The following is a 19,186-nucleotide window of genomic DNA, read 5'->3' as shown; positions in this document are numbered from 1 at the left end:
AAAAGATTCCACACTGCCTCCATCGCACATTTGTTTTTGTGAAGAATTGGTTTATAGCTAGGTTAGATGTCTTCATCACTAGTGCCAAAAAGCCCATAGAAAAGAGGAGACAGATAAACAAATTATGAAAGTGCTGCTGATGCAGATTAGTGGAAGGCTGGCTAACTGCAATTTAAAAGCATTTTGTTCTGATGTACAGCTTTGTCTATATACACATCACAGTGACATCCCAGGCCTTAACCAAATACATACAATACTTTATTTAATTTTCCTTTCAAAATGTTTTGATGTAAGCTCTGACATTTTTCCCATGGTTAATCATGAAACTGGGCAATGTTTCTTACAGTTCCTCGTACTTTACTCATGCAAAACACTCATTGGTTTAAATGGTATGATTAAGGGGAGCAGACCTGGGGCCAAAAATGGACAAATGCAAAGAGAAAATAGATGTCTCCAACAACTTCTATTGGAATATGGAGCCTTTCACTTAAAATCTGGTTTGAATCAGTAGCTGCTGAAACTCATTACCACAACAAAAAGATGGGTCCTCTGGTGCATGCCCTGGTGTTGAGACTTGCAGTCTCTCAGCAGCAATGCAGGTGTACATGCCGCTGTTTGGTGCCTCAGTTTCTCAGCACCTCTGAAAGATGATACCATCTGCCTTGCAAACCTTGGAAGGGAGATAGCCCAGTGCTTGCCATTTTATATCCTATAGGAAGCACATATGGGCGTAGATAGCTATTTGATGGTCTGCACGAACCGAGGTCGTGTATTCTGAATTACACGTGGACAGACTTTCAGAGCGCAGCTGGCGCTTTGACACTCTGACGGGGACAACATGGGCTGAATTTGTTCGCCACTACACATCCTGTGGGGCACGGGGACAAGCCTAGAGATGCCCAAGCCTTGCCCTCTCAGGGTAAGGCTTTAGCATCACTCAGGTGTCGACGCCCGACGGTGCCCAGGGGCTAGGAGCGCAGAAGGGGGCTGTGCCTGCATGCCGCCGGCACCCGCTCGGCCTGAAAACGTCCGGATGCAGGACAAGGGCCACCAAGGGCGGCCGCGGCGGGTCCCCTCCTGGCTTTGCGCGTCTGAGGAGACACAGCCACCCCTCCTGCCCCCGGACCGAGGGAGCCTGGCCGGGAGGGGTGGGGGGAAGGAGGGACGGAGGGAGGGAGAGAGGGAGGGAAGAAGGTGCCCCCTCCCTCCTTCCCCCCCGCCGCGCACCCGGGCTCCTGCGATGTGGTGAGTCACAGGCAGGTCAGGACCGCGCCGGAGGGGCGGAGGGAGCCGAGGGGACCGGCTGATTTACCGCTGGGAGCCGCCACCAGCGCGGCGGAGGCGCCGGAGGGAAGGGCGCCGAGAGCCGCCCCGCAGCCCAGGTGCCGGGCGGGAGGCCCCTGCCCGCCGGGGCGCGCAGCCCCTGCCGCCCAGGTAGGGACGGCAGCGCGGAGCCGGGGGGGCTGAGCCCGCGGTGGCAGCGGCGGCTGCGGGGCGGCAGGGAGCGGGCAGAGCGGCGCGGGGTCTCGGAGGTGCGCCGAGCTGCGCCCCGCCCCGCCCGCGCTGGGCCGGGCTGTACCGGGTGCCTGGGCGAGGACCGCAGAGCCAGCCCGCCGGGGTGCAGCGCTCTCCCCTCCGGCCGCGCTGCCGGCGCGCAACCCGCTCCGGTAAGGACCGGCAACCGCGGGGAGGACGGGGTGAGCCGGGCAGCGCGGGGAGGGGGATGAGCCCGGAGCGGGGGAAGGACGGGGAGCGGCCCGGGTGCCGCGCTGAGCCGCGCCGTGCCCCGCCCGGGAAGTTCGCGGGAGCGCGGCGTCCGCGGCCGCCGCTGCCCTCCGCGGGGCTCGCAGCCTGCGCGCCGGGCGGGCACCGCGGGGGCAGGTGAGCCGCGGTGCGGGGCGCCGGCACCGGCCCGCCCCTGCCCGGCCAGGCCCCGCAGCGCGCCCGGACCGAAGGACGCCCGCGAAGTCGCTGCCGCGGGCCGGGCTCCCCGGGCCGGTCTGGCCGCGGCCCCGCGGTAGGCGGCTTGCGGTGGCCGCGCCGGCCGAGCGCGCTGCTCCCCCCGCCCCTTCCCGCTCCGCGGGTGCGGCGGCATCAGCGGCTGCTGGCGGAGGGTCTGTCCGCAGCCGCAGCGGGGGAGTTCCAACTCGGAAACGGTGGCTCCGAGGTGCAGGTCTGTGGTGGCCGGTCCCGCCGCCTTCCGTGAGGCTGAGGTCTCGGGGTGAGCCGGTAGCATTCCCCAAGTTGGGGATTCGCACTTTGTGGTTGTACAGCGTTGTCTTCCTTGCACTCATATTGCGGTTTGGAGGGGTTTTTTTCACATTTTTCAAAGCAGAATTTGCTTTGAATGGTAAATAATTTACACCATATAATGGCATTCCACCAGCGTTTTCTCATCAGCATTAAATTAGCTGGTCTTTGGCTTTATAAATATTAAGTGGACTCCGTAGAAATTGGAAGTTTTGCATATACATCTTAAAATAGGGATTTATAGTCGAGTAACAGTGCTGTTTAACAAACTGCGTGTTTGTAACCTGCAGGAGGTTATTGAAGCTGCAATGCCTGCTTTTCCCAAAGAACCTGTGCCATGTGTGGTAGTTCATTTGCTTTCATCCTACAGGTGCTTGTTGCATTGTGCACCAGCAAAAAGAGGATGATGTCTTTTTTTTTTTTTCTCTTTTGAGATCGGAGAGGTTTGGATTCATAATCAGGCACGACAAAGTGTCTCACATGTTTCTCTAAGAGCTGGTTAAATGTTTACAGATCATTGACTGTGAGAGCAAAAAGCTAGCCTTTGGCAGGAGCTGCATGTTGAAAACTAAGTTAGAGAATGACTGTATCGCTTGTTCCTTGTGTGCCCTAATCCTTCTTCAGCACTGTATGATTCTTTTTCTGACTGTCTTCTAATATAAACTGAATCATTTGGAAAAAGGAATATTTTATAAAACATTCATCTCTCTATTTACAGAAAAGAGAGTCAGCTTCTTCGCCTTTTTGGTAGGGAAGGAATGAATTGTCTTTCTTTACTATCTTATAGGGCTTTTTCTTTTATTTATTTATTTTCTCCAAAGGAGAACCCCTGCATAGCAGTTCTTTATCGGTAAACTAAATTGCACATGTTTTGGCTGGAGAGTGGTTTGTGGAGGTGTCGTTTGCTCAGGGGAGATGGCAGTGCAGCCTGTAGATGAATGGGAGCACACTGAGTCAGGGCAAGCCAGCCAGAAAGGCAAAACTCAGCAGAGGTTCGATGAACAGCTGATGAATGCAAAACTGAGTGGCAAATATTGTCCTCCCGGGACTGCCTTTCCCATCCTGATCTTCCTGCATTTATAGTTTTCTGGTACCTTAGCTGATGACCTGTAACCTCCTCCTGCTGGTCCAATGCAACTGAAGGTGCCAACCCACCTACTCTCATTTTTCTATGATCTGCAAGCGACTGCTCTGTGTTTTTCAACTCAAAGAAGAAATTCAAAGCCTGCTGCCTCCCAAATCTGGCTTCCAGGACTCCAGACGGTAACTGGCACAGCTGGCTACAGTGCAAGAGCAGCAGCCTTGCCTTCACAGCCGCAAAGGGAACCTGATGCTGGCAACATGCTGCTCTGGGGTAGCCAGAGAGCCTGAGCTGTAGCAGCAGGAGTCCCAGACCTCTGGACGATCTGCTTTGTACCATGATTGCTTTGTGATGGTGACGTGTCTAGATTTGATTCACTTCAGGCAGAAAGCAAAGAAAGGTTCTGCATCTCCATGTGCGTTTGTGGAATATCTAGTGTAAGGGAAATCCTGATAGGGCTCTCTCAGCACTACAGAAACACGCGTCATTTTTTGAGTGAGAAGGCGACAGAGTAGCTGAATCGCGTTCCCCGAAACTACAGAAACACGAAACCCAGAATGGAGTTTCAGGATCTATTTGGTGCAAAAGAGAAGGAGCGGGCTGCAGTGTGATACTTCAAACAAACCTTCCTGAGATTTTTGGGTTGCGACCACACCTCGGTGGCTGGTTCCTGTGAAACCCTCGTGTCCAGACTTCCCATCCCCACCTCCCCATTCCCGCCTCGCTGGCTGCCCTTCAAGCCAGTGGCACAATTTCATGTTTCATTAGGCTGTTACCCTCAGCTGAACCATCATCCTGTGCATCTTGTCCGCCGTGGCCACAGCCTGTGATTTTTGCCTCCCACACAAAGTTTGTGGCCAGTAATTAAACCCGTGGTCATGCCACAGCAGCTGCCACATGGTCCCAAGCAGCACGTCATCACTGAGGAGGCAGGACCACAGCTCCACCGAGGACTTCAGGGATGCCACCTCTTTGCCTGTCCCTCCCTGCATGGACAAGCCAGGAAGGTTTCTGTTGTTGCCCCCTTGTGAAAATGTTGTGTTTTTCTTGGCAATGGTTTTAACAAATCTATATCTCATACATAGCGACTGATGTGAGCACGTTAGCAGAAGCCATTTTTAAATCAGTTTCCGTACCCAGGGGAAATGTACTATAGACAGGGCCTTCAGGAAACGAATAATTAGGTGACCTTTTTCCCCCCAGAATATCAGGTCTGTTTTATGTAGAGCTGTTTGAAGTCACACAAATTCTCATTACTCTCCAAATCTCTAACCTTGCCTTGTTTAAGATACCTTTTAGGAAATCAAATCAGTGTTTCAATCTAATTTCCAAAGGCATTCAAACACATGGTATGTGTGCTAACTTGTTTCCTCTAGCATTAAAAAATCTAGCAAATTGCCAAGCTATTTGCCTGCAGGAAAACTATGATGTTGTATAAGAAGATAAAGTATTGTTTTCCTACGGTTTTAAACATTAGAAAAATAAAGAAGAGGTAAAGTTATCAGACTGAGTTGGTCTAGGATATAACTCCTTTGAAGGAAGCAGTGTTACCAAGTAGGTTGCCTTTTTTTTTTTTTTTTAATCTGTTCTGAGATTTGTGAGTCACACTGTGATCTTTTTGAGTCACTTGATGTGGCTGGATGGTGACCGAGTCTCCTTGGCTCAGATGGACCTTCCTTGAATTAGTTGTGATTGAGTACTCCAAGTATCAGAGTGGAAAACTGAAGTGGAGATAAAGAATGTGAGTGTTTTATAACCCTCAAATTTTAAGGGTCTTATAACCCTCATATTTTAAGGGGAGGCTGTGTGCATAAGCCAGACACAGTGTGCACATGGTGCAGACAAGTAGGCAGTGGGTGCCCTGGAACCTCTTTCCTCCAGCTCTCCCCCCAGCACACCAGCCTCCAGGGAAGCAAATGCCTCACAGCATTTCATTTTTCAAGCAGGTGTCAATAGCAGAAGAGTTTCTGTAATGCTGAGGAGTTTAATAACTCAAAATACTTAAAAAAAAACCCTTTTTCTTTGTGCATCCTAAAGCTCCATGATAGGCTCTTCTGCTTATCCCAAGAAAATGAACATGCAATTGTCCTTTTGTGTGGAAGGCAGTGGAAGGGATCTCATTTGAATTCATGATAAATTTGGTTGCAAGTGCATGCAAAAGGAAAATTGCCAAATGCTTTCAGAAGATTTTCATTTCGCTCAAGTGTTCACACCACGGCCATCGCCATGGTATTTGATAGCTATCCATTTTGTTGTGTGTCTTACAGCTTTAACCTCTCTTTGAGGGGTCACATTGGCATATCTTTTTTTTTCCTGTAGTCACACAGAAATAACAATTTCTGTGTAAGTTGCTTTCCTCTACAATAGCTCTTTCATTTTGACGTTTATCCAACTAAGCAGTATCAGAATATTTTTGACATGTACGGGTACCATTTCTGCGAAGGATCAGTGACCTAGCTTGATAAATCTAAAAAGTCAGCAATATAACTAAATATGTGACATTTATTGAAATTCATTCTTTGCCATGGAGCTACTTTCTTTCAAAAATATTGAGAATAGTAAGGGATTGCATCTGCAATTTGATTAAATCTACAGTTGTTACCATTTACCTTCTGAAAATTGATTCCCTCCCCTCGCTGTCCTCCAGCTTGACATGCTTATTGATTAAAAACTGCGCTGCCCTAAGCCAGCGTATATTTGTTAGTGTTTGTGTGCTTCCCATGCAAGTTTGGACAGGCTTCGACTGTGGAAGCTGACTCTATTCCTAAGCTATTGGAAATGGTAAGGTTCCTTAGCAATTGTTTTAAGCTATATGATGACACATCTTTGAACCCCATTGTACGAACAAAAAATACCTTCTGACTGGAGAGAGGTTTCCTGTTTATGTGTGTGTTTGCTGGAATTAAGCCTTCCCCTGTGTGTTGGCCGAGTATTTTTTTTGTAATCCAAAATGGCAACATGGCAAGTCACCTCCAGAGTTTATTTTTTGGACAGGATACACGTCTTTTATTTTCAAAATAGCATGGCTCTGGAGTTGATGATGAAGCATAGGGGCCTCTCAGTTATACTTCTACAAGCCGACTCAGTTAATTGAGGTGGCACAGTTATAAAGACAGCTAGATTTAGGCAATAAGTAATTAACTTTTATTGACAAGTTTATACAATGTAAGTTCACTTCCCACACAGGAAGTTTTTGGCTTTAGGCAGATGTTCTTTCAGCATAAGGATATGAAATTTGCCAAATGCATAATTTATTTTCTAAAATGGCTAGAGTCATAGCTTTGGTCGTGACTGAAGAGGGTCCTGTAAACTGTTCTGATTCTCTTTATGGAGTGAAGATTAGCCCAACGGGTGGCCTCTAGGCAGGAGCCCAGCTGCCGGAGGATTGCATGCGGTACCTGGAGGGCTTTCAGCTGTGTAGACGTGGGCAGGTAACCAGAAAATAGGGAACATAAGACCGTCCTGCCTCTTGCTATCTGGGGTGCCTAGGTTTGTGACCTTGTAGCGTGCCTCTGCACCCTAGGTGCCATAGCTGAACCCCCTTCAGAGGGGAGAGTTGCTGTCGGGAGACTCAAAACAGGCATTTTGCCTACAATGGTAACAAGGCTGGACCACCCTGAATTTGGGCAGTAAAGTTATAGTTATTTATTAAATACAGTGTTAAGGTTTCTGGTTTGCTTCAAATGATGCTCATTTTAAACAACTGTCTGGGAATGGGAGTAACCTGGACTAATGGACTGATTACGCTGAGCATTTGTTAGGGCTGAGAGCCACATGGCCCCAGTGCGGGACGCCCATGTCCCAGCTGTGCCAGCTGCTGCCCCTGTCCACATCTGGCAGAACACTGCCCTCAGCTGAGTGCCAGTCCCTCCATCACCCACCACAGCAGCTCGGACCTACAACACGTGTGCGTCTTAAAGAACTTGGTTTCCGTACTTCCTTTGGTGGTGGTGCTACTTGCCTGGTAGGAACTATGAGCAAGATCGTGGGCTCATGGTTGTCCCTGGGAGTTCTGCTGTTGACTCTTCATGGACACTGGGTTTAGCTCTGCCTTTGTGTGTGTTTGCACAGTATTTTCAAAATGGATTTCCTCTCCTTCAATAGAAGATTGAGGTATCTTTTTCCACGTTACATTTTTCTCATTAATATTTGTACAAATTCATAATTCCTGCAGGAGCTATTAACTTTTGTCTAAATTTTGTGGAAACAGAAATCCTATCCGAGTATGTCTAACGAACAGATGAAAACAATTACCAGCTGCAGTTAGAATTCCAAACTTATTTATTTTCCCCTTATTTTAGGAGATATTATTTCTTTTGTTTCTTTGTTTATTTTTTAGTTTGTTTGAGCTGGATGCTGAACCTCACCTTTCATTTCATTTTTTTTTTCATGTTAAAAATGTTCTAGCTAGCACGGTTTCAAGCCTGGTAGAGGTCTGTTGTGCCATGTGAATGCCTAGAGACATACGTGGGTTTTTTGTTGTTTTGTCTTCAGCTTTATCATGAATAAGAATGCTTTCTTGATTGGTTTACCTGAACTAAATCACCAAAATTTCAGGACCATTAGAGATATTTTTTAAGACACTGGGGTTTGCTCCTTGCTTCTCTCTTCGTGAGCCTCCCCCCCACCTCATGAATTCTGTGAGGATAAAGGTAGCATGTTTCTAAGTAACCCCAGCCTTTGAGAAAATTCTCAAATCAGTGGGTTGTCCCAAATGCATGACTAGAAAATAACTTGCTTTGCTCTGTAAAATTGAAATAACTTCCCAAGCTTCATCTGTCTTCAGATATATGCTGAGGTAACTAAGGCTTGGATTTCTCTCTGTCTTTAAGGCTGTTGTACAACCAAAATTGTATTACGGTTTCTGTTATAGGAATTATATATCCTGTTATCTGTTATTATAAATACTTGTATCTGTTATGGATATCATTATATAGTTTTCATGTGTCCAAAAATACCAGATTCTATTGGTTAGATCTGAGAAAGTAGGATAAAGCAGAGAGAGGCAGCTTTACTGAAGACAATGAAAGGTGTTGGTAGTTGAATTCCTGTCAGAAGTTGATTAATTCCTCTTTCCTAATGTCATTGAAAATGTTAAATGGATTACTGGACTTATATTCAGTTTTCCTGTCTACTTCCAGAAAGTGGTTACTAATTTTAAATGTTATATATTACTGTCCTGCAGAACCTTTGCTTAAACTCTTTAGGTTTGTTGCTTTTGCTCTTTTGATTAGAGGCCAATATTTTTCCTGGGGGAAAATGTTTCTTGTTAATACTCAGTATTCGGTATCATTCTTGCAAATGCCCACAGCTGCAGTAAAAAAAAACCAAAAACAAAACAAAAAAACAAACAAAAAAACCCCCACACGCAATATTAATACTGCCTTAAAAAGTAGGTAGCATGTGAACAGTATGGGACTCCAGTGAAGTAGTGAGCTAGTGTGAAGCTCCCTATGTGATTAAGCACTTCTGCATCAGAAAATAGAATCCAGTGTTTCGCTGCATCCTTTTGCCTTATCGGAGGATTAAAAGTTCTCCTTGTCTGAGGATGTCCTCTCCTGTGACATTCTCCAGATCCTGCCAGGTCTCCAGCTTGGCTCATCAGTCAGATTTCTACAATGGGAAAATCCCATTGAATCTGCCCAACGTGAGAACCTTACTATAAGTTTTTTATCTATCCTATGAAATTTAATATCAATTCTGTTCATGCTTCAGAGATGCAAGATGTTAAAACCCCATTTCATTTTCTCTTCCATTAAATCCCATAGAATTCAATTACTTCTATTTATATCAAATTCCATTGGATTTTTGTCCTTATTATCCTGATCTTACGTATACAAAAGAAATGGATTGCAAGGCATGTCCATTTATTAGAAGGAGATTATTCCTTCTCTTTCATGGCTATATTCAGAAAGACCTGACCAAAACAGTTTGTTGGTTTTTTTTTTTCCCTAACTATGGCAAGCTGCATGAGAGGATTAGGTCTGAAGGCAGAGTGTGCTAACAGAAGCTGGGAGAGACAAGAGCCAGCCAGGAGATAGGTATAAGTCACCACAGAGTACATGAAATCACGAAAATCATTAATGACCTTCTAATTGCAAAACCGAATCCCATGTTTTTCCTGCAGGGCTAAAAAGGGACAACACCATGCATGGTCATTATCAGTCAGTAGGACTGTTTGCCAGTTCACTGAAGTTTTCTTCCCTTCTGAAAACACATTTACAAAAATAAGTATGTGTTTGTTCTTCTTCAGATGTAAGCTGCCACGATAAAATCAGCTTGGGGAGAGCTCAGAGACATCTTTGCTGCTTCCTGAAAATTGCTGTATGTTGGGTTTTTTTGTTTGTTTTCAAATTGAGAGGTTTTCATCTAACATGCTTTGAAATAACTCCTTTTATGCAAATAACACCACGCTTCTCTTGTAAACTAAACACAAGCTGGGCCAACCTCTGCCTGCAGATAAGCTTGCGTGGCTTCCAAAGTTTCCCTGACTGCTTATCTGAGGAGAGTAAGCACCCAAAATCCCCCCAGGACACAAAAATAAGGTAACAACCAACGAATAGTTTTCACAGTACAAAAAGCCTTTCAGGAAGCAGTAAGGAGCAATAGGAGGTGGCTAAAGGATAAGAAAGTACCTCTTTCCCTTCTGCAAAACACAAATCTGAAGGTGTGTTATTTACTGAGACCTCCTTCACATGCTATTAATAGGGGTAAAAGCCCATCAGTTGAATATGTGACTGGGCATGGTTTATAGGGATTTCAAAGACATACGAAAACATAATGCCCATGTCCATTAGGTAGTTACTTGGAAATGTAATGCAAGTTAATTCAGTCTTTCTTCAAAGAGTGGTGATTATGTTCATTAACAATATATAAGATTTTTAAAGATTTACTCTTCTGCACCTATCATCACTGTTAAGCTATGCCTTCTACATCTCAGTATTTGCCCTGTATCATCTATTGCTCATTTTAAATGAGGCAATATTGAGATTCTGTCATGTCAACAGATCTTCTGCCTTGCCAGCTGTTTTAAGCACCCTGTTTTCTAGTCCTTAGTCAGCTCAACTATCACAGGAATCAATGAGAATAGTGTTTACATAAAGACTGTGGAGTCAAGTCCTGGAAAAGGTAGCGGCTGCACAGTAATGTAATTTATCCTGGCAAACTTTAGGTCCAAAACCAGGGTTTCATGTGAAAGTCCAGGTGCTTAAGAGTTTAGATCTGTCCCATCGTCGCCCCCAACAGCTATATCTTGCTCAAATTTAAATTGCTCGAGCAATCATTAATCACATGAGCAGTCCATTTTTTTAATCTGGACACAATATACATGGTGCTAATAAGCAATACAATATAATTTGAATATTTTAGCTAGGAGCAGGGCTGTAAAAGAAAATGTTCTTGTTAAAAGACCTTTGTTCGGTGCCCAAAGTATTGAATTCAGTCGTATCAACTACTTAACAAAACCTCATGCTCAGGAGTAATTGTTATAATATAGTCCTAAATTAAAAACATACATTAACTGACATTTCCAATTTTACCACTGCCATTTTATTTTGCTTTTGGATAAGCAGACGAAGCTTAAACTTATGGGTAAGATCCGGAGAGGCTGCTTTGGCATCTAAAATGGGGTTTAGAGTGAGTTCAGGGCATAAGTCCAAGAAAAGGGATCCAGAAAGCTAACACTTGCTGGCCACAAAGCTCTCAGGTGCTTAGATTAACTGGTGCCTGTGCTTTTTGCTGAGTATTCCCTGGATCTCACCTGAGCTTCAGCTCTGTGGGAGAAAAAGTCATGTGGAGCAGTAAGAGGCCCTCGGTCCTGGCTGGGTTACAGCTCCTGGCGAAGCTCATGTGCAGTCCCCAGCCAAGATGGAGCCAGGCACCGCAGATGGGTCCTGGTGCTGACAGGAGGCCTCCTGTCCCAAGCTAAATGTCAGGCGGGGCCTGTTACGATAGGACAAGGGGTAATGGTTTTAAACTAAAAGAGGGGAGATTCAGGCTAGACATGAGGAAGAAATCTTTTACGAGGGTGGTGGAACACTGGTACAAGTTGCCCAGAGAGGTGGTAGATGCCCCATCCCTGGAGACATTCAAGGCCAGGCTGGACGGGGCTCTGAGCAACCTGATCTAGTTGAAGATGTCCCTGCTCATGGCAGGGGGGTTGGACTGGATGACCTTTGAAGGTCCCTCCCAACCCAAACTGTTCTATGATTCTATAAATCCCTGCTCTTCCTCCTTGCCCGCTCGGTTCCAAAGCGTGAGGACCACTTTGCTTAGGAGGATTCATATCCACACCTTCCACTGTCTGCATCTTCTCACAGCAGAGGAGGAAGAGAGTGAGGAACAGCCATCAGGGCAGGATGCTGGATGTCTCAAGGCAGAAGGACAGGAGGGCTGGTGGCACAGAGGGGCAGAGCCAAGCCCTAGTCCCATATTTGGACTTTTGGCCAACCTGTTCATGCAGGGGTGAAGGTCACGGTTTTTAATCAGCCCCTTTATGTCAGGCACTGTCCTACAGCTCAGCCTCGCTGCGCTGTGCCTGTTGTAAACACCAGCACTAAGCCCTCTATATTTTGGAGGTGTTTTGTAAGAATGAGCTGATTTATCCTCATGTCACCCCTATGAGAAAGGTAAATACTCTCTGAAGTTTGGAAACAGCCTCTGCTTATCTCACAAACTCCTTGAATCTGGCTCCAGATTTCCAAAGGAGACACTCTGGGGTCTGAAAAAGTCCAAAACCTGGTACCATGTCCTGTATAAACAAGTGCCCCTGAGAGCAGCGGCTGCACATTTAAGCTTGCCCGGTCTCCCCAAAATGAGAGGAGGGGACAGGATGACAGAAAGTAAATGAGACAGCTGAAAAATCTGTTCAGAAAAAGACAAACAAAAAAACCCTGTTAGCATGAAAAAACTCAGACCACTGAACCATCCCTAAACACCTTCTTCAAACTATTGAGCTTTTCAGCATCTCCTGAAGGTCAGCACAATATTTCAGAATAAAAGCCGTGGCTGACGGACCCTCGCTGAGGGAGATCTGCCAAAAAACACGAGCTGAGGCTGCTCCAGATCAGCCACTCTACTGATTGCAGCTGTGACACTGTCGCCTCTGGTGAGAGCCGGGATGTCAGATAGGCTGGTCCCAGGCCATTTCGGGATTTATGAACACCAATACCGTAAAGTCCTTGGAAGCAGATCATGAATCACAGGTTCACAGCAAGGCAGCAGTCATGCCAATGAGCCATCATTAACTCAGTTTCTAAACTGAGTGAAAGTAGGGCATCAGTTAAAGTGCATTGCAATAACATAAACCTGCAGTGACAAAAGCGAGGTCAGCATTAAAAAGAAAAGGTCATAACCTCCTAACCAAACACAAATGGGAAATGAGCACTATCCTTGACATTGCTCCTGTTTGATTATCAAAAAGCTGCTATGAAGCTAAGTAGACCATCAGGTTATTAGCTTTGGTACCAGATAAAGGATGTGTTCTGCTAAGCCAACACATAAATACAGACTTCATTGCTTTCACTGGGTGGTTTACAAACGCAGTCAATACAGTTTTCTCTGTAGCCATTCTGTGGGTCTGCACCACGTGTTTTCACGGGGCAAAGACCACGGAGTTAGTTTCGCATAGATGCAGTTTTTGTTTGGCAGGGCTAGTTATCTCAGATACATTACATGGTCATGGATATACTGCTTGTGGAGCCAGCTTGGGCATGGAGTGCAGTCCACTTTCCAGCACTACATATAATACATGTGGACAAATCACAGTATTGGTCTGTCATGTTTTGATTGCGGGGTGACAATAAAACCGTGGCAGATGTATTGTTAACCCTCGCTCCCTCCTCTTCCCCCTTCAGCCCCTCCCTCTCCCCCCTTCCCACTAAGGACAGGCAATTGGGAGGCAAAGGACAGAGAGAAGAGAGTTGGAAAAATTAAAAATGTTTTACTAATGCTACTAACAAGAAACAGAGAAAATAATACAAAATATACAAAACCAATCTTGAAAGTCCCGGCAGCTGCTCCAGCAGATGTGGGGCCGGCACCCGAAGTCCTGGACTGGACTCTGCAGCCAACCGGAGCCGGATTCAGTCTGTCACTAGGCCTCAGTTCGCAGGGACAACTCGCAAGGTCCTCTCCCAATGTTGGCCATAAGGAAAAGGACAAGATCCTCGTGATCTCCCACTTTTATATGAAGTGTGACGTGAATGGGATGGAATACTTTAGTTGGTCAGTTTTTCAGTTCACCTCCTGCTTGCACATCTCGCGGGATGCATCATTATCAATGACCTTGCATTCCATTGCTATGTCTACCAAAACATGTACCTAACTTTCAGGAAAACTGCAGTTAGTAAGAAGACTTTAGTTGACAGGGAAATTCACTAAAAGAGAAACTTGTTTTTAACAAAAGCAGGACATGGTCCAATGGGCTGTGCCAGGACAGACTGGTTCAGCAGCCTCACAAAGCTCCTAGATGCAAGGAGTGGGCTTGAAGGCAACATAAAGGCCTCTGTGCAGTGCCGACACAGGTCCACAGGCAGAGCTCTTCTCCTTTCCCTGGATAAGGCAGCCCCCAGCAGCCCCATTCCAGCCCTTCAGCAAGTTCTCTCAGTCTGAGGCCCAGCTCACTCGTACAGATGTGCTGATCTTGCTGGGACCCTGCATGAAGTTTGACTGTGACATCTCAGCTTGACAAGCTATGTATCAAGCAAGATGTCAGCAACCTATTGGAAATCCTTGACCTTAGTTTTTGTCGCTAATTTGCCTTGTGGCTGTCAGATAGACGTTGGCTGAGAAGGGTGAAGTCACGGCACCCAGTGGCATGCTTTATGTGTGCCCGCCGAGCAGAAAAGCCGCTGCCTGACACCATCCTGCCAGCTCTTTCAGACAAAAGAACAGAGCCAGCACTATTGCTTTTGCTTGGTATCCTAGGTATTTGTACCACACCTTGGAGGAATTCAGGGACTTGTCGGGTTTTAGTTGCTGTTATTATTATGCTTATTATATTTACTATGACATCAAAAGGAAACAGAATAATTTAGTGTGCATATGGATCCTTTGGTACAGTTTTCGTATAAGATACTTTATTATCACTAACTGTTGATGTACAGAACTTTTTTTTTTCTTGAAGAGATTAATGTTTGGCTATGAAGGGTAATTGTCTCAGGGACTCCTAAGAACCATTAGCACCAGATGACAATTAAACTGCAGGAAATGCCCTGCATCAAGATCATTCATAATTGCTGTTAGAACATTTAGATCAAATCTGTATGCTGTCTTGGTTACTCACGGCTATCTGCCTTTTAATCTTTTCCATTTTATGACCCATGCCATTCTTTTAATTATCACAGTATGGAAGGCTGTTAGCTTTACAAGACAAGAAAGGCTTCCAAAATCTGCTCTGCATTTCAATACCAGAGTTCAGGTAGATAGAAGTTATAACCATAAAGTGTAAAGTAGAAAATCTAAGTAAGTGCTGAGAGGAGTTAAGAGAATTGAGCTAAAACTGTGCGTCCAGCCAGGTTTGACAACTTGGCTCTTTAAGAAAGGAGGAATTACATTCCAAGGAAATTACACTGTCCCCATTCTGTAGACAACCACAAAATGCTCAGACTCATGCAAAAAGTTGATCAACAGGATCAACTCAGAAATATAAGGAAACTGCTTCCTCCTAATGTAAGGTGTTTTTATACACACCAAAAAGGACACGCATCTTTACCTGAGCTTGTGTGACTTCCTTGGTGAACCAAGGCCCATGTCTGCATTTATTTCAACTGACTAGTCAATAAAGGTCTTTGCTTTGCATATGCAGTGAAAGTACCTTAAGAGATTAATTAGTCTGGCCAAATGCATGAAAAAATGGGAGTGAAACCCAAATATTTCCATATTCACTCACCTGAAATGGAAGACCAACCTTACCCTGTGTTATTGGTCATGACATATACAATAACAAGCATAACATTACACAATAGCGAGGATAACATTATTCAACCCCACATACAGCTCCTTTTCTACTTGGACTGAACACTTGGACTGAATAAGGTGTTCACATGTCAGTTGTCAGGCTGAATTATTTGCTTTAGATGCCAAGCTTAAGTCTGTGCTAGAACTGGGTTTATTTTAGTGCCAGTGTAGTGGTAAAGAGCCACAATAGAATCACAGGTATATTCTTACTGAAGCTCCACAATTGCTGACTTGTGTTTCACATAAATGGAGTGGATCAATAGTGTCGTGTTGTTCAAAGTTTACTTTCTATTTTCCTACTACAGCAAACAATATAATTTATTTTTTTTAAATCCTCCCATCTTTATGCATCCATATGTGGAAACCTGTCCTCCTGTATTTAGAGATCCAAGTCCATCTGGAAATACAAGCATAAACAAACAACGAAGGACCTACCTTATTGTGGGTGTTTCCTCCCCATTTTTCAATTATTCTTTGTATATTTTGAACTTCTTTTCTAGTTCCTGTTCTTTGTGGAATTGATTCCTCAGCCCTGAGAATGAGTACCACTTACTCACATGAGAAATTTCCCTGAATCCCAACAAATGTGGTATACCACCTTTTAAATTAGTCTTTTGAGCAATGCATAGCTCTCGATCTGCTCCACTCGTTCGTAATATATCAGTGAGTGTTCACTGTGGTTTGTTATGAAAGAAGCTGCGATGACATTGTAGCCCATCACAACAAAAAATGATTAAAGAAATCCAGTTGTGCTACAGACCCAAGACGTGAGTTGGCTTTAGGATGTTAAGATCTGAAGCAAGTTTCAAAGAAAACACTCTATGCTTTATTGCACTGCAAGACACCTACCAAAAAAAATGCTAAATGAGTATAACATTTTCTCCACTGCAAAGGACAGATTAGTGTTCTTGTGTTTTAATGCCTGTTAAAAATAAATGTGGCAGATGATGAAATGCTTCTATTGATAGCTGCTGTGAATTACAATGGTATATTGGACCCACTAATGGACCATGTATATTAAAGAGTGTATTTCATGCAGGGAGAATTTACTCTTTTTTTTAGTATTTGAATATTATAAGAAAAGGCTTACAGATCAGTTGAACATGCTAATGAAAGCAATTTCTTCTGACACAGATGACTGCACTGGATATGCAGAGGATTTAGTTAATGGTAGATCCTCCAGCAATTGTCTAGGCTGTGCCCTGCCCACCAGTTCTTTACTATTGGCCATCTGCATGCACACACACCTCTTGGGAGTACCACAGAAATCTCCCAGCTCTGTTATGAATGAATTTATGACATAAATCACCGCTACTAAGTCCTATGACTCTATACACTGGGAAAATGCATCGTGTTAGTGTACATATCATGCTGCAGGAAAGGTACGTTTCCATCCTAGTCAGGCTAAGTAACCTAAACCAGAGTTAAAATAGTGCTGAAGACAAGGGAATATGGATTTGAACTCAGATTAGCTGTTTGAAATCAACTCGGGGATCATTTGTATGTTTGTTGCTGACTTTCTCAAATTTCCTTGTTCTCTCTGATATTTTGATTCAAGGTAGCTAATTCAGGTTAACAATTCTGATTTAAGAATGTTTTTAATCGGTGGGCATAGAAAATAGGTTAACCTCAATAAGTGTTTCACATATAACCAATCTTGTCTACAGATGCAATCGGTTAACTGAAAAGTTTGATGAAGACACGTCCTCTGAGAGCTTAGTCTGTTGAAGCTGATGCCATGCTGTGACAGATTAGCAACAAGAAATTAAAGTTGGATGGACGGAGCTGTTACCATCTTCCCCTCTCAGTTGCCCTGTCCTGTTAAATGATGCTCCTGTCTCCATGGTAGGCCATCTGATCCACAAGGAATCAAGTCCTGAACTGGCATGGATTTTGATTCAGGATAGTAAAGCAAACTGAACTCTCAGGAGCAGTAATCAGTATGGTTATCCTCTATAAATTTGCCACCACAAGTCTGTCAGAGCCCATAGTAACAAGACGTACTATCCCACAGGAAAAGATATAAAACTATATTATTGAATATTTCCTTAAAGAAGGGGAAAGGCTATCATTTCCTGACCACAGACTTCGTGAAATATGAATTAATGTGACTCTGCTGTTACCTAACCTGAAAATACCTATCTGAGGACTAAATGTGTTCTTGTACAAACACGCTGTATGTGGGATATGCAGGAGCCTGTCATTTCCTTTTCTGTAATAAAGCAAGGAAAGAAGAGATGCACCGACCAACCTACAAACACTTGCTTTCCTGTCAGTGTGTTGTCGTAGCTTGTGCAGGTCCATGGAATGCTTTGTGATCAGAGTTAAATGGGACCCAAGTTCTTGAAATGAGGGCTAGGAAAACAAGCATGACTGCGTTTTCTGGCTTCCTTGCATATGACAACTTGAACATTATTCCACAATAAGGCCAGGTCTGACTTGTCAGAACGGTGGCAAACAGTGCGAAGAAGAGACATGATGTTCAATGTTTACAAATTATCACCCAGCCCATAATTAGGGAGAATGAAACTTGTAGGAAAAAGATTGCCATTGGGAAGCTGTTAATGGCACACAAACACTCAAGACCAAGCCTGGTGGGAAGCATCCCCCGTAGCACTTGAGGTTCGCAGGCACACTGATGTGACACATCATTACTAGCCACTTGCAACAGTTGACCAAAATCTATTTTCTCATCAGTTATACAAGCTGGTGTCTGCTGAGGGATGGAAAAATGAGCACATCATGACACAGGCTTTGAAAATATCTCTTACAAAAGAAATAATCCATCCACAGCTATTGCTTGCTGATAGTTATCACAGGCCAAAGCTTACAAGTCTTCAGTAGACACATGAAAGACACACTGACACACAAGTCACGAGGAGGTCACAAAAGAATCAACAGCATCCATCATTCAAACCAAGTAGAGAAACAAAGGGATTACTTGTTTTCCTTTTGCAACTGATAGGCAGCAACTAGTTTTTGACCTGTGTTCGAAAAGTGTATCTGTAGCCAAAGTATTTTGTTTCAAATTCAGCAAAACTCTTCAAGTGCTTAAGTTCAACTGAAATTACATTTGAGTATGTGCTAAGGAGAACTGGGACTGTTGGATCCTTAAAAAGAGGTGAAACTGAATTTTTATTTCTCCAAGGTTTTCCTGCTTCTTCAGGATGTATTCAAGTTAAGTGCGTTTGCAATGACCTGGTCTGGAGGTTACAAAAAAACCCCTCTGTGCTGCAGGCTGCAGCAGTGGAACAGAAAAAGACCTTGGTTCAAATACAGATAAAAAGAGGTACCAAACTTCATGGGAATCTCACTGAGGAGTCTATATGATGTGAGGACTGTGAAAAAACAAATGCCTCAAGAAAGGAGTAGCACACTATACTCTTCACATAACTCCTATGTCCTCCCTAAGCTATAAATGTCTCGCAGTAGAGCATGTGTCTTCTGATTTCAGGCACCTTGAGGAAAGATGCACAGTGTGCTGGAGTTGTGCATTGTGGGCAGCATAAATCGGAATGTAAATCGGAGCCTGATCTTCCCATAGGTGGGAATCAGCAGATTTCTGTCTGAGAGGATGCTTGAAACACCTCAAAAGCATACAAAGGAAGACACGATGATGGAGCTCAGATATGAGAGCAAAGCTGACTTGGTTTTCATTTATTGCTCATGTTTTCCTCCCTGTAGTGGTGAAATACAGTATCTATTGTTCCTGGCATCCTTTGCATTACACTGAATCCTGCCCTTGCTCTTGCTGTTTAGCTCTTTGCTTCAGATCTCATTTTTTAAAGGAGTCTAAGGGAGAATTTTCTGTTTCCAGAGCACAGATTCAAACCAGCACTGTTTCAACAACTGGGTGTACGCAGAGTAGCCTATCCAGGGATACTGGCCTCACATCCC

The 19,186-nt window shown here is 44.4% G+C and overlaps 1 protein-coding gene across 1 annotated transcript in view; it reads left to right on the top strand.

The window, feature by feature from the left end:
• The first annotated feature begins 1,585 nt into the window (after window positions 1–1,585).
• Window positions 1,586–19,186, top strand: part of MET (MET proto-oncogene, receptor tyrosine kinase) — a 93,939-nt gene continuing 76,338 nt past the window's right edge. The window contains exon 1 of the mRNA XM_065631779.1: window positions 1,586–1,667. The gene's annotated coding sequence lies outside the window, so the exon portion shown is untranslated. The remainder of the gene's footprint in view (window positions 1,668–19,186) is intronic.

This window comes from Caloenas nicobarica, chromosome 1 (genome assembly GCF_036013445.1).
Source record: "Caloenas nicobarica isolate bCalNic1 chromosome 1, bCalNic1.hap1, whole genome shotgun sequence".
NCBI lineage: Eukaryota > Metazoa > Chordata > Aves > Columbiformes > Columbidae > Caloenas > Caloenas nicobarica.
This window is presented reverse-complemented; position numbering and strand designations above follow the sequence as displayed.